This window comes from Capsicum annuum, chromosome 5, assembly GCF_002878395.1.
Source record: "Capsicum annuum cultivar UCD-10X-F1 chromosome 5, UCD10Xv1.1, whole genome shotgun sequence".
NCBI lineage: Eukaryota > Viridiplantae > Streptophyta > Magnoliopsida > Solanales > Solanaceae > Capsicum > Capsicum annuum.
Genome location: NC_061115.1, coordinates 55,011,049 through 55,032,806, shown reverse-complemented (window position 1 = coordinate 55,032,806; position 21,758 = coordinate 55,011,049).

Below are 21,758 nucleotides of genomic sequence, written 5' to 3'. Positions count from 1 at the left end.
CTTACCTCTCTGCATCAAAACATAACCCAAACTAATTCTAGAGGCATCACAATACACAACAAAACCATTTGTACCATCAGGTAATGCTAAAACAGGGGCTAGAGTGAGTCGAGTCTTTAACACCTAAAAACTCTTCCCGTAGAAATCTAACCATTAAAACTTAACTTTCTTTTGGGTCAATATAGACATAGGAGACACAATACTTGAGAAAACATCAAAAAAAACATATGTAATAGCTAGATAAACCCAAGAAACTCCTAATATCTAGTGGAGAGATAGGTCTTGGACAATTTCTTACGGCTTTTATCTTTTGGAGATCAACTTTGATTCCCTCACTGGAAATGATATGACCAATGAAAGATACAGACCTTAGCCAAAATTTGCACTTGCTGAATTTGGCAAACAACTGGTGATCTATAAGAGTTTACAACACGATTCTAAGATGGTCTGCATGATCATCCTCACTACGAGAGTAGACAAGAATATCATCGATAAAAACTATAACAAACATGTCTAGATACTGTTGAACACTCTGCTCATCAAGTCCATGAAAGCTATTAGGGCATTGGTTAGCCCGATGGACATAAATAGAAACAAAAAATGACCATAATGGGTTCTGAAAGTTGCCTTTGGAATATCACACTGCCTTACTCTAAGTTGATGATAGCCGAATCTAAGGTCCATCTTTGAGAAATAACTTACACCTTTGAGTTGATTAAATAAGTCATCAATTCTAGGAAGAGGGTATTTGTTTTTTATTGTAACTTTATTCAGCTGATGATAGTCAATGCACATACGCAAAGAACCATCTTTATTTTGCACGAATAGGATGGGAGCGCCCTATGGAGAAATACTAGGCCTTATGAAACCTTTATCTAAAAGATCTTTGAGTTGCTCTTTCAACTTATTAAGCTTAGTTGGAGCTATACGATAAGGAGGCATAGAAATAGGTTAAGTATCTAGGAGAAGGTCAATACTGAATTCTATATCTTCAAGAAAGACATTAGGAAAATCGTTGACTACACTGACTGACTGAATTGTTGGAGTCTCAGACTTAGTATCTCTGACTCAAACTAGATGATAGATACACCCTTTGGAAATCAACTTTCTGGCTTTATGGTAAGCTATGAAATGGCTCTTAGGAGACACAAAATTTTCTTTCCACTCAAAGGCTGGCTTATCTAGAAACTAAAACTTCACCACTCGGGTGCGACAATCTATAGATGCATAAAAGTAATGGAGACAATCCATACTAAGAATAAGATCAAAGTCAACCATATCTAACTTTATTAAGTCTTCTACCATGATTTTATGAAGGACAATGATAGGACACTTTCTATAGGACTATTTGGCAACAACTGACTCACCAACTGGGGTAGAAACCAAGAAGGGCTCAGGATCTTTTCAGGATGTATTTCAAAATTTACTGCAACAAATGGGGTAACATAAGAGAAACTCGACCTAGGGACTAACAAAACATAAACATCAAGATAAAAGATATGAAGCATACCAGTAACAACATCTAGTGAATCCTCCTGCTCTTAAAAGGATGGTAAAGCATAAAACTGATTATAGCACTGACTTCCACTAGTACTGGATGATACACCCTGAGGAGGGACTGGGCAACCTAAACGAGTTGGTGCACTAGTAGCCTGAGTCTAGGGACGAACATCTCTGTTTCCCTACTTAGCATGCAGACACTCTCTAATTCCATGATCCAAATTATAATAACCATAACAACCCTTCTATCCAACTAAATATTCACTAGGGTAATTCTTACCATACTTAGCACATGGAGAATAACTAGGACTTTTACTCACACTATGCTGAGATTTTGACATAGAAGACTTACCCCCACTGCTCCTACCTAGCTCTAGGAGCGGGAGTACTAGCTAATAATAGAGCTGGCATAGATGAACGATTCTGAAACTGCGAATGATTTCCCCCTTCAGACTTAGTTTGGCAATACTCAAACTATCTTGTTCTATCCCTCTTATTACTTCTATCTTTGCCCTTGAAATTTTGTACCTCAATATGCTGAGCATGAATCATCAACCTAGCAAGAACCATGTCTCCAATAAGCATGGCAATCCTACACTCCTTGACTACCAAGATAAGTACTCTGGTAACAAACTTACTCATGCTTGCCCTAGGATCAGCCATCATATCTGGGGCATACTTAGACAACTGGTTGAACTTAAGGTAGTACTTTTCCACTATTATTGAGCCCTACCTCAGGTTCATAAACTCCTCTATCTTAGCCTCCCTTATTTCACGCGAAAAGAACCTGTCTAGAAAAGTATCTTAAAATACTTGCCAACTCATAGGAGCTACATTCTTACATCTACCATTCTTCCACATAACTATCCAATCATATGCTACATCCTTCAACCTACTCTCTTATTCAGAAACATGAATAATCTAGGTGATCTTATTCATCTCATCTAAATAAAGCTATGGGTCCTCACCTACTTTCGACCCAAAAAACTCTGGCAGATTCATTCTCATGAAATCCCTAATTCTGGCTACTGGTAAATAACCATTCTATTGAAGTAGGACTGCAGCTTGATGGTTATACTAAACATTGGCAGTCACTTTCTGGGCCAATGCCTATAAGGCAGCCGAAACTCAGCATAGGATATGTTCTCATTTAGAGGATCTACAGGCTGGGGTGGCTGGTTATTATTTCTACAGGTGTTATCTCGATGAGGAAGCATATTCAACTATCACATAATAGCATGAGTTAAAAGCAGATAGAGACACTATAAGCACGATAGATCATGAAACAAAGAGATGATTTCCTAAGAATGTCATGTAGCCTCTTGCTCATAAATGTGGCATGCTTTACACCCATGATCAAGACTCTATGTAACGCAACTTGTCTGACTCCCTAGGCCTCTTATAAACCATAGGATCTGATACCAAGTTTGTAACATGCTGATATCTGATCCGATATATCATATGGTGCTCAAGACTACGAGTAACCTTAAGCTAACCCTGTCTGCCTTCTACTAAATTTGAATCTCATAATAAAGGAAATATAGACATAAAAGTCATACTAGATATGGAAAAATTGTTTGAGATAGATGAGAATAATCTGAATGTAATGTCTGAAAATCAATACTGTAAGTCTGAATCAAATCTAGCAGTCTGACAAGCCTCTGCTACTAATAAATAGAGAGTTACTAGAAAAAATCCCTAGCTAACTCAAACTGTCTGAACAGAGTACTGAATCATGTCAACTAATATGCTACAAAATCTGAATGAATAAGTCCCCAAACTGTGAGGACTCACCAATCGTCGGATGTAGATAGAGAAGCTTGAACTACTCACACTGTTAATGCTGAGCACCTGAACCTATATTATTGAGATATTATAGAACATAGAAGTATATGTGGATCAGTACTTTGAGGATATACTGAGTATATGGGGGTGAAATGCATAAGTAAAACATCATCTCATCATCATAATTTGTAAAATAATGCATGCTAAGTGTAAATGACACATAAACTGGAATATCTGAAATACTGAAATCATGAAAAGCAAATCGGACTTTGTAAATCTATTGAGTCATAACATTTAGTTCTAAAAGTTGTGCTAATACTCTGTCTTTAAATCATACTGTCTAAGTGTAGAAAGGACTCACTTCTATGTCTGAAATCTAAAGGCTGAAATCTGTAACTATTATCTTTCTATAAAGCATATTCTGAATAAAAATGTGAGCCTTTACACTTAGTTTTCTAAAAGGTTTTCTGTTAATCTTTTACTTTAACTAGCAGGGAGGTTCTTCTAACCGACATAAACCATATTAGCTAACTTGAAGTCCAACGTCTCATTCCCCTAAGAGGAAAACATCACAATGGGGAGATGTGTCATACTCTTGCCAAGGAGTATAACCAAAGCTAAGTGATCACATATGTAACTTTCACCCATATTGGAATGGGAATAATCTCATAATTTGTACCTACGTTGGCTAGGTAGTTCTGTGGAAGATAGGGCACTCTAATCCCACACTTCCCGCTTGGTGCTAAATACTACTCCCTTTAAGTTGCGCTTATTCTGTTGAAAATCCACTTTAAAGCTAGCATAAGGGTTATTATAAAACCAGTTATGCATTTTTCTGATTCAATCTATAAATAAAATTATTCTGATTTCTGTAATCTGTAATAAATCTGTAAAGTGGATTCCAAAACTTATCTAAAGATGGAAAGATCAAAGCTTTATTGAAAAACTAAAAATAATCTGCTCATAAGATACTTAGAGCATCATCTTTCTTGAAATATCAACATATAATCTTGGGCTTAGTAACCCATGCATCAAGTTCATATCAAAACATTATAATAATCATGCTTGATAATGAAAACAATGATAATTTATCTCAAAATCTGGAATTTACTGCAATAGGCATTAAAATATGAAAATAAACATGCAATTCATCTTCAAAATCTCTTAAAAATTCATAATCTTGCAAATAGTGATAAAAGGTATGAACCCTAATTTAAAATATATGTATAATCATTCAAAATCATGTAGATTTAAAATAAAAACTTGATTTTGGGCACAAGGATGAAAGAAGATCCTTGTTCATAAACCCCGCATACCTTAATTGATGATTAAATGAAGAATCTTGAATTTTGGATTCCTATTTGAGTTCTTGAAAATGAGTTCTTGATTATCTTGTCTTGGGAATCCTCAATTTAGAGCTTTCTTGGAGAAACAATGGTGGAATTTGATTTCTTGGAGAAGAAGCCTTTGAGTTCTAGGGTTTTTGTTTGAGAGAGAATTGATGAAGAATGAGTATAATAGGCTTAGAATGGGTTTAATCTTATGTTTTGGACGGATTAGGAGGCTTGGGAATTTACCAATATACTCCTTTTAAACTTTAAATCGGACTGGAAATTAAAGGATTTTTCCCATTTTGTAGTCCACCGCGATGCTCTACTATCGCGGTGGCTCATTGGAAAACAAAAGAGTGGGAATTGGAAGTTCTCCGTAATGCACCACCATCGTAGTACTCTATTGGAATGCCATTTTGGCCCCAAACGTGACGCAATAAGATCGCGTTGGTCTACTGGAATGTGACAACTGGGAAATTGTACATCTCCGTGATACGGGGCAATCGCGGAGGTCCACTGGATTTTGAAGATTGGGATTTTAACCATCTCTGGGATGTGGTGAGTGCCCAGGTGGCACACTGCTTTACTAAAATCGCCATAACTTCTCAACCGAGTATCGGATTTAGGCAAATTTGTTATTGACGGAAAGCTTATTCAATTTCCCACATAATTGAGGATCTAAATCTGGAAAAATTCACATGAAATAAAAGGTATTCATTTTCAAAATATATTCCTTGACACTCTAGGAACGAATTTAAGATAGGAAAAGTATGGGGTATTACATTCTCCCACTAACTTACTGACCTCTACCGTGCTCTGAATACCTGAACTTCTTATTCTGCCAATCTCTAATATCTGCCTATTTCTTTTTTTCATTCTCTATCTGCTTCATATAAACCACAAGTTTGGAGATATAAATGTTAATATTTAATATCGCAACCTTACAATCTAAAACCAAGTCACGGGATACATCAGCAGCAAACTTCATTATTCTAGACCTCATACTAGATACTAGCTCTGGAGTATAATGAGACAACTAATGAAACTTCAAGGAATACTCCTTCGTACTCATTCCACCCTGCCTCAAGTTCACAATCTCTTCAACCTTTTCCTCCCTTAAATCAAGAGGAAAGAAACTATCAGGAAAAGCACCCAAAAACTCATCTTATAATGTTACCTTAGGATTATCACCTCTCCACTTCTCCCACTCCTCATACCACTAATATGCTATATCCTTTAACTGATATGCAGAAAACTCCATACCTTCTACATAGTAGCATGCATCACTCTGAAAACATTCTCTATATCATCAATGAACCCTTGAGGATCCTCCTCAACCTTAGAACTTAAAAAAGTTGGGGAATGCAATCTCATGAACTGTCCAACCCGAGTGACCTTAGTTAAATCCACAACGGAACCAACAAGACTAAATTGATGAGACTGAGAGGCCACTAATTTAGTAAGAAGATAAATTGACTGATAGAACTTTTCATTAGAAATATCCACTATGATACCTGAGCATAAGAGTCACCAGCCGGAGAAGGACTTATGGAGACCAGTGAAACTCTACGTAGAATAGTACAATAAGTAGAAGGGTACCTAAAAAGGGTTTACACTCCATAAATAGGATGAGTCCCCTCCATGCTCCCCTTTGGTGTGGTAGAGGTACATCAGATCTTCGAGGAGGCTTTATCTGAAATGCAAGAAAATCGGGTGTTAGAGAAAACTCGTGACACTAAAATCTATAGCCTGAAATAAAACATAAGAAAGAAAAGCATTCCTAAATGCCTTGTAGCCTCCCACTTATATGTGTGGTGAACTACATACGCATAAAAGGACTCTACTCGACATGGATTTGTGGACACCCAAAGACCCTAAACCTATGCTTTGATACCAAGATTGTCATGACCCAAACCTGAGCCTAGTCATGACGGGTATCTCAAGCCCACTAAGGATTGGAGACTACCCCCATAGCTTGTTCAATCGATCAAAATCAAAATAAATGCAAAAGATATCTAGAATATAAAGATAAAATAGTTAATGTAACTCAAAATTTAGCTCAAAGAGTCATCAACAACCATTCCCATACTTTGTCCACAAAAGCCTCTAAACTAAAATACCAAGTTAGGTCGGGATATGCCCTCGACCATGGCCGAAAAGGAATCCAAAATACAAAAAATAAACAGACAGAACTTTGATACCCTTAAGAAAAGCAATGAAATGTCCGACCTTTCGAAAGATCGAGGCTCACCACCTTAACGCAGACCAACTGACAAATATGAATCCACCTAATGCTGCATATGGGTAAAAGAGGTGTCTTCGAACTCTACATTATGAAATAATATAATATCCTAGGACTGTTAGAGGGGTGAGCACTAGCATATAATTCAAGGTAAAGAGTAATATAGTGCCAATTTTTAAAACAAAATCAAATCTCAATGTACATATTCATATATATATATATATATATATATATGTTTGTGTGTGTGTGTATAGGGAATAGGGTTTAGCATATGTTTTAAAACCATTAACTTGGACGGTGTAGCTCTAACCATCCTAAGGGCACCCATGGGATATATGAGTTTAGCTCTCCATGCTAAAAGGGTCCCACTGCGTGTTTGCCTCATGAACCAGGAAAATTTAAGGAAGGGATAGGGAATGCCTCAACTGCCGCCATTCTAAAGTATATATATAAAGTGTGAACTATGCACATAGCCACCAAGGCCCCCATGCCAGAAAACGTGGTTTCTAGTATTGGTCTTCCTGGGACCTCCAACTTCAACAGCGAGCTACACAACCCTCTTTAAGCCCAATTAATACATTTACGCAAAACTCATGTTTTTAACCAAGGTGTTATATATTTGGACATTTACTGAATGATATCTTCATATCAATTAATTGTGTTTGCAAGCCAATTCCATTATGCCAAACTAATTAGGCCATTAGACTCCAAAGTTCAAATTAAAAACCATTCCATGGCCACCAAGGCCTTTCAAAATAGTTTATATTCCATTAACATTTTATACAATGTAAGGTTCTAAACGAAAGTTAAATTATGCATATATCCATGTTTTAAAATTAATTTCATAAAATAGGTTGAGATTAATATTGATTCGAATACCAAATTCCATCAATTTAGGGGAATGCCACGAGCCCCTTTCCATCCACCGTGCCATGCACAATTTCAATTCAAAGACCATGAGATAAAGCATGATTAACAATTCAAAAACCGTAGGAAAACCAATCAAATAGAAATCATACAAAACCCTCAAACCATTATTCAAAGATAATTAATTAAATTCACATAAACCATGATTAAACATATGTTTTTGTATAAAAACAAGTTAGGGAATAGATACATGTCCAAAAATACCAAGAATTTATAGAAGAAACCACACTTTGAGCCTTAGATGGCCAACCCTTAGAAACCCTAGCTTTGTTCTTGACTTGGAAATTTGAAAGAGAGGAGAGTGTTTATGTCATGTTTAATAGGTGGAAATAGATCTAAGAGAATGTTTTATGTCATGGAAATAGTGTAGAGAAAGGGAAAATACAAAATTACCCTTAATGAAAATCGTGTAGGAAAATAACTGCCAGTCACTATGGGTCACGTAACGACTCGTGATCACTTGTCATGAGTTATCACAAAGGCCCGTAGCCAAGGTAGAAACTCAGGGCCTCCTTACAAGTTTGGTCACGAGTCCCACCCTACAACTCATGACCTCACCTTACAACTTATGGAATCTAGTCATTACCTTGACAGAAACTCATTAGGTCACGAATCTCTCACCATGACTCATGATATTACCTTACGACTCGTATGGTCCCAATCGTGAAAATGGAAGAAACCTAGAGAAGCCATACATATCAGACCATAATTATCTCTATACAACTCGTGATGAGTCTTCATGACTCGTCACGTAAGTCATACCCTGAGCAGTTAACATAATTACTAAGAAAAATTTAGAGTCCAAAACCTGGGGTATTACAACTTTGAATTCAAGTAATTACAAAACATTAATTAAATACTGTCAGTGAAGCCTCTACTTGATGAATAAATGTGTAGGTTGGGACAAGGCCTGCTTGACCATGAACTAAAAGAAACTAAACATATGAATAAATGCCTTCCAGTGAAGTGAAGGCCCCACCAAATCTAATCTCTGAAAGTAAATCTACTTATGTGATGGATTGAGCCTCAGAACGTATATTATGAGAAAATGCAGTTGCACAAGGACGGTCAATACTTGAAATATATTGGTATGTAGAATGACCAAATAAAATAACTCTTAAAATAGCATTAATCGTGAAAACATTGTAAGAATCATAATATACTGTCACATAATATTAAATCAATCTAAAAATATGGATTTCAATTCAAAACTTTTTTTCTGAGACTACATCATGATGTTCTTAAATACTAAGTTAGGTGGCATAACTGAAATAATTTGAAAAACCCCAAGGGCTATGCAGGGTCCAACTTTGACTTGTCGGTCAAGCCCCCAATCTGAGTTTGGCGCAATGATTGGAGTGTCTAGTCCAGTATACAAAGTATATAACAAGTATTCAATGATCATTCGTATTCCAGGACAGTATCAATCCCGTATCCTCAAAACATGATTCCGGGATTTGGGCCTTTCATACCCATGTATTCTCAATAAGCCAGCTAACTCTCTTTAAGACCACATTTTAGCCATTTAAAACATGCATTTCTCTTAAAACATGGTTTGTAGTCTGTAGTGGCATTTGTCTTATTTGGTATCGTCTTACCAAGACTTTCAAGTCCCATAAGAAAATTTTCATGTTGTTTTTCATCTTTTACATGTCATGAATTGGTGGCCAACATACAAAATTCAATTCGTAACACCTTTGAAATCAATGTGGTGGCTTAGGAAACGACATTTCATATTGATAATTCTTGTAAAACTTAGGAAAACTCATTCATTAAGTTGTACTCTAATAAACACCACAAGTAGTAAGTGTAATTTACATCACAAGTCAAGCTCTTCAAAACCATAGGCATAAGAATCGATAATTCAAAAGAAAACAACATTTAAACTTCCATTCATTTCATCAATCACAATAGTATGTTTAAGTTTAACAAAATTTCATAATTTGGAATAGAAGTGCGAAGTCAGAACATGCTTGCATAATTAAACAAAATTTTCATGAATTTATTCACCAAAAGAATTTAAGATAATATAATTTAAAACTCCATAGATTTTAGGACCTTTTACATAGCTCTAATGGAGAGAAGTTGAATCAAAAGTTAACCTTGGGCTCTCTTACACCCCTCTTTCTTAATTCTTAACTTAGATAGGACTTGAGGATGTTCTGATGTTGATTTAGGGTTATTCTCTATTAGGGAGAACGTAATAGAATATTAGGAGACAATTGTAGGTGTATAAGGACTGAAATACCCCATATGAATACTCAAAAGATTTTCAAAACCGTCAGGTAAAAGGGGTGGGCTGCGGCACGACCCCCATCTTATAGGGGAAAACCACAAGGCGCGACCCCCATCGCATACGGGAGGCTTCATGGCGCGACCCACATCGCGTACGACACTCGTCATAGAGCGGTCCGTCTGTATAGCTAAGCTTGTATTCCCTTGCGGTAACCCTCGTAATGCGGGGCCATCATGTGGGGTCTCCCTCGCATTGCAAGACCTCCATTTTCATCTAAAGGTTCTCCCACTCCGTCAGAACCCATCCTAAAGTGATTTACACTTAATTATGGAGCTTCTGGGCTTATTTTAAGCTCAATTTACACATTGAAAAGTTAAGGGTGTTACACGCATACAACCCCTCTTATTCCCCACCATATGGAATTTGCCTAGACTAAGGTTTGAAATCTTTCCCGCCTTACTAGAATTTGCCAAAAATTTATTTGAAATCTGGCCTACACGGAAACGGCTGACACTGGAGTAGCTTTGATAACATTTGTAACAACCCAACCCAGTAGTGATAGTCCCGCACGACTTTAAATATGCCACTAGGATAAAAATTCTACTTCCTTATACACCCAATATCTCTCATGCGTTTTTCTAGTGCAGGACTTTTTATCCTAAGTTAGGGTGTCACACAGGGTTTGAACTCCCATTTTCTTTATGGTAGAATACCGTTGATGCTTATTGCATAAAAACTCTTTTTTATCAATACTCTTTAGCATTCTTTTTTTAAAGAAAAAATTGATCCCAATGAAATGAAAAAAAAAATCAAAAACCAACCTCTGTGAAATTTTTTTTTCTTTTGATAAAACCGACCTCTCGAGATCAATTTTGCAATTTTTCTTAAAAAACAACTACCAGAGGTCGGTTTGTATTTTTACGATTTTAATGCAAATAAAACCGACCTCTAGAGGTCAATTTTGCTTCATAAAAACTAAAAGGAAAAATATTTTTTTAAAATGCCAACCTCGGCAGGTTGGTTTTTTCCAACCTCTTTTGAGGTCGGATTTTGGTAATTTATTTAGTAGTGATGAAATCTCTCTTTGGCCAAGATTCTATTAATCTTTTTTTTCTCATTTTTGGATAAATTTTTGTACTTACTTATTTCTTACGACTGTAAAAAAATAAATGTCTCAATTACTACACCATTTATTACTGAGAAAAAAATTTCTGCTTCATTTAATCATACTCGTTAATATAAAAACGTAGTAGCTTTTATTTTTATTACTTGTCATGACTTTTCATGACCATAAATTCTAATTTATTAAACGTCATTTTCCTGATATAATTTGATATTTCATGTTGTTATCGTACAAATAGAGACACTATAAGATTTTGATGTAAAATGAAATGTTGAAAGGGCTGTCAAAAATTAAGCGCCATTCATCAATTTTAAAAGGTAAGTTAAATACATTTTTCCATTTACTCTTGCAAATTTCATATGTTCATGGTAGATAGTTTGAGATTTTTCATTAACTTTATTAGTCCTATGAGGGAATGCAATATTACATTTTGTTGTTGAAATTACAATAAAATTAATAACTGAAAATTACAAGTGAAAGAAAATAAAAAAGACTATCTTCATTTTTTTTGGCTGAGGCACGGATATCTCGCTCTCTTTAAGGAGATTCAAGCCCACTGCAGCAAATATTCTCACCGGTTCAGCAATAATCTTCATAACTTATCCCCTCCAGGATACAACAACCTTTCTCATAGAGAACAGCTCAACAACTTTGGACAAGAGTTGAGTTTGAAGCTCCATAAAAAGAACATCTCCCATCAACTAATAAACTCTCTTTTTTACTAACTTTTGTGAACTCTCTATAATCTTGTGTATGTGTTGCAAAACCATGTAAGATCCACCTTTATTTATAGGTGAAGAACTCTTCCAGGTAATGAATAGGGAGAATAAAAGAGGGTAGTAAAGGAGGAAGATGAATGACCTTTAGGTTACAAGAGTAATGAATAGAATAATGGTAGAAGTTACATGAGTTATAAGAAACGTATATCCATATTCCTACCACTAAATCACAAAATAATTTTCATAAAACATAAGAAAGTAAAGTAGGAGTAATGATCTTGAAAGTTTTGGAGGGACATAAAGTGTCATTCAATCATAGCAAATGCAGCAACTGAAGTGCATAGCTAAAAGAAGTTACTGCACAAAAATTATAACTTAAAAAATAATTAAGGGCACTTATGCTTAAAATAAATGAGCAGCCCACATCCCACTTAACAACAAATAAAGCAAAATAATATTATAAAATATTAAAATGTTAATCCATCAACTCCCTACTCATGTTAATATTAATACAAGAGAGTCTACTAGTTGAAGAAAGACAACCATGCATAATAAAGGTGTGCTCTGCATTGAACCTCCACTTAGTAAAATAGTATTTTTTTTACACCAGAGTCATAGTGGTCTCAGACATGAACTATGACTACTTAGGGAAAATAAAAAATTGTTGCTTACACATAATAGTCAAGGTGTTAAATGAGCTTTACCACCAGCACATTACGACATTGTGCTATCCCGGTTTTAATAAGTGTCTTTTGAGAATTAGCCTAATTCTCATAGGAAGCAGCCTACCTCCACACTCACACAGGTGAAATCCGTTTGAGAGTGCTCTTGTAATTTAGCACCTCACTCATACGATCTACAGATTTTCATTAAAAGTTTTTCAAATTCAACCTTACAATCATTACAGGTAAATCCACTCACACCATAGGGAGGGATAAAAAAGTAGTTCATTTTTTCACAACAAGTCATCATATGATTCATTTTTTCCATTGAACCTGATTATAGGATCTCTAGTCTCCAAGTTGGGGTTCCTCACATATGACTCAAGATTCAATAGGCTTCAATCCCATTCCCCTCGATGTGCTCCAGACCTTTTCTCTTTCTAAGTCCTTTAGTTAGTGGATCTGCAAGATTTGACATAATCAACATTAATGGTATCATTTGTCAAATATGATCTCACATTACTGTGTTTTCTTCTTATAGGTCTCAATTTACTGTTGTAATAACGATTTTGAACTCTTATCAATTGCAGAGGTGCTATCACAATAAATCAATATAGGAGGAATTAATTTTTTAAAATAAGGTATTTGAAATAACAAATCTCCCAACCAATTCGCTTTCTTACTAGCTGAAGTTAAATCAATTAGTTCAGCTTCCATGGTAGATTTAGCAATAATTGTTTGCTTTTTAGAATTCCAACAAATAGCACCACCACCCAAAGTAAAAACATAACCAGTAGTAGATAAGGAATCACCTGATAAAGTATTCCAGTCCGCATCACAAAAGCCTTCAAGTACAGTAGGATGTTTGTTATAGAACAAACCATAATTTTTTATTTCAATTAAATGTCTCATTACTCTAGTTATAGCATGTCAATGTTCATTACCTGGCTTGCTAGTAAATCTGCTAAGTACTTCTACTGCATATGCACTATTAGGCCTAGTGAAATCAGTCACATATCTCAAATTTCCAATTGTCCTAGCATATTTCTTTTGATTTGTAATATCACTTTCACTTTCAATAGGAAACAAGTGAACACTAGAATCAAACGGAGTTACAACATGCTTGCAATCAAGGAAATTATATTTTTTTAATATTTTCTCATCATAATGTGACTGATCAAGAAAAATTCAATCACAAGTTCTAGTAATATTTATTCCTAGAATATAATTTGCCTCACTAAGATCTTTCATATCAAAATGGCTTCTAAGAATATTTTTAGTTTCACTAATAACATTCATGTTAGAGACAAAGATCAATAAATCATCAACATATAGGCAACTAATAACATGCGAATTATTCCAAGACTTATGATATATGCACTTATCACACTCATTTGTTTTATACTCATTATCAATCATGTAGGAATCAAATTTTTCATGTCATTGCTTTGATTCCTGTTTCAAGTCATATAGGGATTTATTAAATTTACACACTTTGTTTTCTTGGCCGGCCTCAACAAAACACTCGGGTTGTTTTATGTAAATCTCTTCATTTAGTTCTCCATTCAAAAAAGTAGTTTTTATATCCATGTGATGAATTTGTAAATTGAAAATTGCCGCAATAGCAACTAAAAGTCTAATGGATGTAATTCTAGTTACCAGTGAAAAAGTATCAAAAAATTCTAGGCCTTCTAATTGCTTAAAACCTTTAGCCACTAGCCTAGCCTTATATTTATCAACAGATTCATCCGGTTTTAATTTTTTATGTAAAACCCATTTATATCCAATTATTTTACAACCCGGTGGTAAATCAACTAACTTAAAAGTTTTATTGGAAATTATCTATTTCATTTCATCATTTACAGCCTCTTTCCAGAAAATAGCATCATGTAAAGACAAAACTTCTTTTAAAGAGAAAGGGTCATCTCCAATGTTAAAAACATAATAATCAGGACCAAAATCTTTTTCTACTCTAGCTCGTTTACTTCTTCTTAACTCAAAATCAATATTTTCTTTATTTTTCAAGTAGAAATAGAAGAACTTGGTAGTGACAAAATATTTTCTTTAGTCCTTAAACCCCCACTATTTTTAGAATCAAAAATAAATTTATTTTCATGAAAAATAGCATCACCTGATTCTATTATCACACTATCTTCAAGATTAAAAAATCAATAGGTCGTACTATTTGAATCATAACCAAGAAAAATACAAGTAGTAATTTTTTACCCAACTTAGAGATTTTTGGATCCATTAATAGACTAAGCAACCCCAAATTCTTAGATATCCTAAATTTGGCTTATGACTTTTCCACCACTCAAAAGGTGTTAGTTTGATATTTTTATGAGGCACACGATTCAACACATAACAAGCAATCAAAAGAGCTTCACCCCAAAAATTTAAGGTGCACAAGACTCAATTAACATGGCATTAGTTAACTCAACCAAAATTCTATTCTTCCTTTCCGCCATACTATTAGATAGAGGAGAATAAGAAGGAATAGTTTCATGAATTATATCCAATGATCTAACAAAAAAATTGAACTCTTGTGACTCATATTCGCAGCCTCTATCACTTCTTATTCTTTTTATTTTTTTATTAAACTAATTTTCAACTTCATAGAGAAAAATTTTAAAGTTCTCAAATGCATCACTTTATTTTTCAAGTAAACATATGTAACTTAGAAAAATTATCAATGAAAGTGATAAAATATCTATTTCCTTCATGAGTTAAAATTCCACCAAGTTCACAAACATCTGTATGAACTAATTCTAATAATTGAGTTTTTCTTTCAACTTGAAAATGAGGCCTTTTTGTGATTTTTGCTTTACTACAAGCCTCATATTTTTTAAAGTTCTTTTTGATCATTGGAATTAATCCTCAACTACTCATGATTCCCGCATAACGATCATTTTTTTGACACAAACGAGCATGCCAAAAATTAGTAGAAGAAAACATATAAACAGAAAAAGATGTTTTATTCATTTCAAAATTCAACTTGAACATTCATCACATGCATACCCCTTTCCCACAAAAATATTATTTTTCACAATTACATACTGTCAGATTCAATAATCTGTTTGAAGTCTGCTTTATAACACTCGACATCAAATTTTTTTTCTCATGGAAGGGGTATAAAGTACATCTTTGAATATTAATACCCTTCCAGAAGTGAAACTCAACTCGATATCTCTCACTCCAAATACTTGAGTGGTATGTGAATCTCCAAGCATGATGGTTTTGGGCTCCTCAAAATTAATATATTTTTTAAACCAGTCTTTGTCATAACAGACATGATGGTTTACACCAGAGTTAGGCCACCATCCATCAACATTGTCCAAAATGTTAATGTTTGCTATCATTGCCACAATTAATTCTTCGGTAATGTTTACCTGAGGTGTAGGCCCACATTTCTAAAATTTACAAAATTGAGCAATATGTTCATTCTTGTCATAGACTAATCACGGTCCTTTTTTACTGTACATGTTAATTTTTTGTTTGGTTATTTCCACTATTTTTGTCCTTGGGATATCTACCATCATTTTTCTTGAATTTTTCTTCTTAGGCTTCAAAGTAGTATTTTTGTTAGTTTCAAGGGTAGCATTATTTGAAGAAGTTAAATTTACCTTTGGTGTGATGTTGTTCTCTTCTGTTTGCAAAAGTGCATCTTGGCCCCTTGTTTCTTCTTTCATGTGGATTCTAATTATTAAAGTCTCAAGAGAAGTTTATATTTTCTTGTGGCACATAGTTTTTAAAAATTTCTTCCACGAAGGTGGAAGTTTATCAACTATGCCACAAACAATAAGGTTATCTCCAATTTTTACTTCCTTGGACCTCTGTTCTCCAACAAATATTATGAAATCCTGAGCTTGGTCTACCACTAATTTGTTGTCCACCATTTGGAAAAGAAAAAATCTGCAAACCGCGTATTTTTTTGCTCCCGCCTCCTCAGTGTCATACTTACTCTACAAGGCTTTTCAAATTTTCTTTACACTAGAGTAAGTTCTATCATAATAATTATAAAAATTGTTAGATAGACAATTAAGTAAAAAGTACCGACACTTGTAGGAGTCACCATCGTATTTTTCTACTTTCTCTTGAAGAGAAATGAGTTCTTCATCGTTCATGGAAGAGTTATCTACTTTGTTCGGATTCTTCTCAGTTAGCACATAAGAATCATTGAGAAGACTTAAGTAGAAAAGCACTTTGCCCTTCCATCTCTTGAAGTGAGTACCGTTGAACCGGAATGGCTTGTTTAGATCTCCCATCTTGACATCCGCAAATTTTTCAGTTGTTTCCATTGAATCTCCTTAAAATTGTTGTTAAAATTACAAAAAAAATTACAACTGAAAATTACAAGTGAAGAAAATAAAAAGAAACTATCTTCTTCTTCTTCGGCTGAGACGCGGATATCTCGCTCTCTTTAAAGAGATTCAAGTCCACTGCAGCAAATATTCTCACCGGTCCAGAAGTAATCTTCTTGACTTGTCCCCTCTAAGATACAATAGCCTTTTTCATAAAGAACAACTCAACAACTATTGATAAAAGTTTAGATCAAAGCTCCATAAAAAGAACACCTCACTGAAACTAATAAACTTTCTTTTTTACTAATTTTTGTGAACTCTCTATAATCTTCTGTATATGTTGCAAAACCATGCAAGACCCACCTCTATTTAAAGGTTAAGAACTCTTTCATGCTATAAATAGGGAGAATAAAAGATGGTAGTAAAGGAGGAAAATGAATGGGTTTTAGGTTACAAGAATAATGAAGAGAATAATGATAGAAGTTACATGAGTTATAAGAAACTTATCTCTATATTCCTACCACTAACTTGCAAAATAATTGTCATAAAACACAAGGAATTGGGAGTAATGCTCTTGGACATTTTGGAGGAACTGAAGTGCAAATGCAGCAACTGAAGTGCATGGCTAAAAGAAGTTACTGCACAAAAATTATAACTTAAAAAATAACTAAGAGCACTTATGCTTAAAATAAATGAACAGCCCACATCCCACATCCCACTTAGCAACAAATAAAGAAAAAATAATATTATAAAATATTAAAATGCTAATCCATCACATAATAAGTAAACTATGAAAAGTATCGTTTTGTTTTGTCTTTCTAAATTATTTATTTTTACAATCTTTATTTTCTTTTGAACATTACTACTATAATTTTCCATCACCTATATGCTATCAAAGTTAGGTTTTTTTTTTTATTGTTGTTAAAATATTGATATACATTGTAAGAAAGTTGTATACAATTTCTTTTTTCTGATACATATTACTTTACCAGATTTTTGTTGAAGTAAAGTTTATTTTTGCATATGAATTGTTTAGTCAAGTTCCATTCATATTACCACAAAATCAAGAGCATATGAATTCTCCGCATCACACAACTATTGTTGAGGAACGAATTCAACTAACACAATGTAGTACTTAATACGGTTCAAATGAATAATTTCTTTTTAAATTTCTGTTCTTAATAAGAGCTTGGTTAGTAAAAGTAGCAATCCAAGTTCAGACCTCGAGGACTAGATTAGTCTCGGGTTTTGATACAGACTTGTAGAGACAATTCCATGGAGCTGATTGTTTTGAATATCAATCACTCGGAAGTGACAATTTGTCAAGGTTATAGATGTGGACTCAAAATTTAAAATTTGTGGGTTGTCCATATTATATGAAAATAAAACTAAACAGTAACTAAAGGAAATTGAACCCATAACTAAGAGATTAATAAAACTTTTATAAATCTCTCTCCTTCACTACACCAACAATACACTTTATTTATGAATTTTCAACTTATAATTCTTATATATTTAATAGATTTCTCTATATGAATATTAGATCCGCACAAAAGTTACTGGTTCCCGAAAATCCCCACCCAAACTTCTAAATTTGCCCCCGGAAGGCCATAAGGGATTCGGCCATGAAAGAAGTTGTTCCTGAGATTGAGCTCTATGCGAAAAGACAAATTGTGCTTTGAATGTGCAAATCAGAAAGGTCAGAACCCATTGCATTTTTGGGCTGCAAGTAACCCCAAACCAAGTGAAAACTGCAAGTGACCCCAAACCAAGTGGAAAAAGTTGTACTCTTGGTCTGTTTCATTTGAGGAACAAGTAATGTAGAAAATGAAATAGAAATTGAATGTATCGACTCCTACTCCATTTATACATATTCTTTAATACAAAAACTTAATAGTCTATTTTCAGTACTTCCAAGACTTTTCATGACCATAACTCCTAATTTAATGATGGCCATGTTCTTGATGTCATTTGATATATATATTCCATATAGTTTTCCTATAATTCGAGGCAATACGATTTTGTTGTAAAAAGAAAAGCTGAATGGGTTGTCAAAAACTAAGCGCAATTCATCAATTTTAAAAGGTACGTTAGATGAATTTTTCCATTTACTCTTGCAAATTTTCATTTATTCGTGGTAAAAGTCTGAGATTATTCCATAACTTTATTATTCGTATGATGAAGATGGAATATTATATTTTATCTGGTTAATGTCACACTGTTCGCTTCAATAAGCAGTAGACCATGAAAAGTATTGTTTTGTTTTTGTCTTTCAAAGTCTTTTTTTTACAATCTTCTTTTGCTTGTGAATTTTCTACAAGAACTTTCCACCACCAATGCTATCAAACTTACTTTTTTGTATTATTGATATACATTGAAAGTAAGTTGTATATAATTTTAATTTTTGATATATATCACTTTGCTTAATTTTTGTTGATGTAACTTTTATTCATGCATATGAATTGTTCGGTTAAGTTCCATTAATAATAGCGCAAAATCAATAGCGGACGAATTATCCCCGTTGCACAACTATTGTTGAGAAACATTGTTGGGCCATAGCCCATGTTTCTACCAAAAATACATGGCCTAATCATATTCTCTTTTGATTTTCAATCCTATTCGAAAAAAGTACTTGATTTTCTATTCCTATTTGGAGTTGGTTTGACTTTAAGAAAAGAACCACCCATCATCTATAAATAGGACTATTTGAAAGAAAATTATTCATGTTCATTGGCATTTGTCTTTGAGAGACAAGATAGAAGAGAGAAAGAGAGTTTAGTTGTTGTAGTTTTTTTCTCCGACCAGTCAACTTCAGATCGTGTTTGCCAGCTCATTCATCGTTGGATAGGGATGAAATTTTGACTTAGTGTTTCTAACATCTTGATGTTTGATTTGAACAGGTGAAGATCAAATTTGGAGATTCACATTAACTGATTTTTGAGTCCGGAACAGTAGCTTTATTTTGGGTGGTTTCTCTTGATTTACTTTTGTTGGTGTAGTTATTGCTTCTCTGTGTTTGTCTCTTTTTGTATGTCCACTTGGAGAATATTTGTAACACCCCAAATTTTTTCATGATCAAAGTATTTACACTTCAAAAAAAATCAAGCCTTGAAGTTTTATTTTAGGGATATACAAGAAAGTATATAATTGGCAACAACATTTTCGCAACAACAATGATACTGTTGGCAAATATCGAGAAATCGCAACAACTTTAGTTAATTGTTGGTATAATTTTAAACTCATAGCCAAAAAGAAAAAATTGTTGAAAAATATTTTACTATTGTTGCCACACATTATAGGCAAAATAATTAATTTAAATTATAAATTAATTGGCAATAAAATTCTTTTATTATTGCCAAAAACAATTGCATTGTTGGGAATACTCTTATTTTTGTCAACAATTTATTTATTTTGTTGCATAAAATTATTTAATTATTTCTCAAATGTTAGCTAAAAATAAAGCGGCAAAATTTTCCTCTTTCCCCTCCCTTTTTGGTAGAAGCATTTCCCTCTTTTATTCTAATTTCAGCAATTTAGTCAAAGCTCTTAAAAATGAATCTAAAATTAGGGTTTAAAGGCAACTTTCTTCCCCTCTAAACTTACTAAATGACGATTTTGGCTATTGAGACCTCTAAATCACGTCAACCACCTTCGCTGTTGATCATGTTCCTCCTTTTACCACAACCTCCACTATTTTGGCAGCCACTTTCTTGCTTCCTCTCAACCCCATGACACCGAATCTCAAGGTAAACAATACAAAAATATCACTTGTATTACGTGAGTTTTGTAAATTCATGCTTTCTGTAGTCCGTAGTTAAGTTATTCGATTAATTGCTTGTTAGAAATCTAGTTTTTGTAAAAGTGTTGTCTATCATGATTCGTCACAGTATATTATTCTGTTGATAAATCGTCTCTTCCAAATAATATTCTTTTCGTACTTTGATTAGAGATTTACAATTACCTCAAAATATAATTAGGACATAAAATTTTAAGCTAGTTTCATTTATCATAGTTGTTCACAGATGGATTACATTTTGGAGAATATCAAGGTTTATTATATTTCTTAATCTAAAGTATACCATCGAAGTCAGTACGAACTTAAGTACCTTAAGAAGACTAGGTCTGCTCCACAATATGATTGTCAACTTAAGTACTAAACCTTTGATGGTACTTGCTTTCTTTTGAACCTAATTAGTTTGGTATATTGAGCTTGGAACGAAATACCATTAAGGTTTGTATACTGTAGTTAAATGTTCTATTGGCTTTGTTCTTTTTCCGCTGTCATTTATTTTGTTTTTTGCTTATTTTATTCTAAAATATGTTGATTACAAGTACACATAAATGATAAGCTATTTGAAAGCAATTCTGTTCTGTTTTCAAGGTACTAAATTAAAAGTGCAAAATAAATTAGAATCTAGTAATTATATTCTGTCAATGCCAATCAAATTGGTGTTTTTTGAATTATTAATTCAAGTTTTGTCAGTTATATTTCAGTTCAACACTCAGCAATGTCTGGCCTAAGCTCACTCTTGTTGTTATACTAAAAGTTATGAATTAAAAATTTCATTTTAGATTTGCTAGTTTATGTCTTGTATCTTGTGTTCTCTAGCATTGTATAAGTTCAACATCTAATGCAATATCTATGATAATGTATAAAGTTAAGTTTGTGCATTTCCTGTTAATTATAGGAACATGTTTTGGTTTCATTTGAAATTTTGTATCTCATGATAAGATACTTACAGGTCCATCATTGTAAATGTTTTACTTGATAGGAGTGGAGAAATGAGGGTTTAAAGTGTGTTTCCTAAATTGTGATTAGTGAATAGGAATCAAGTTGAGTTGACTTCCTACTCATGAAATATGTATTCCAGCAGGTAAAGCACCACTTTTCATTATGAACTCAAGTAATTCATTTTTCCTTCTGTACGTTTT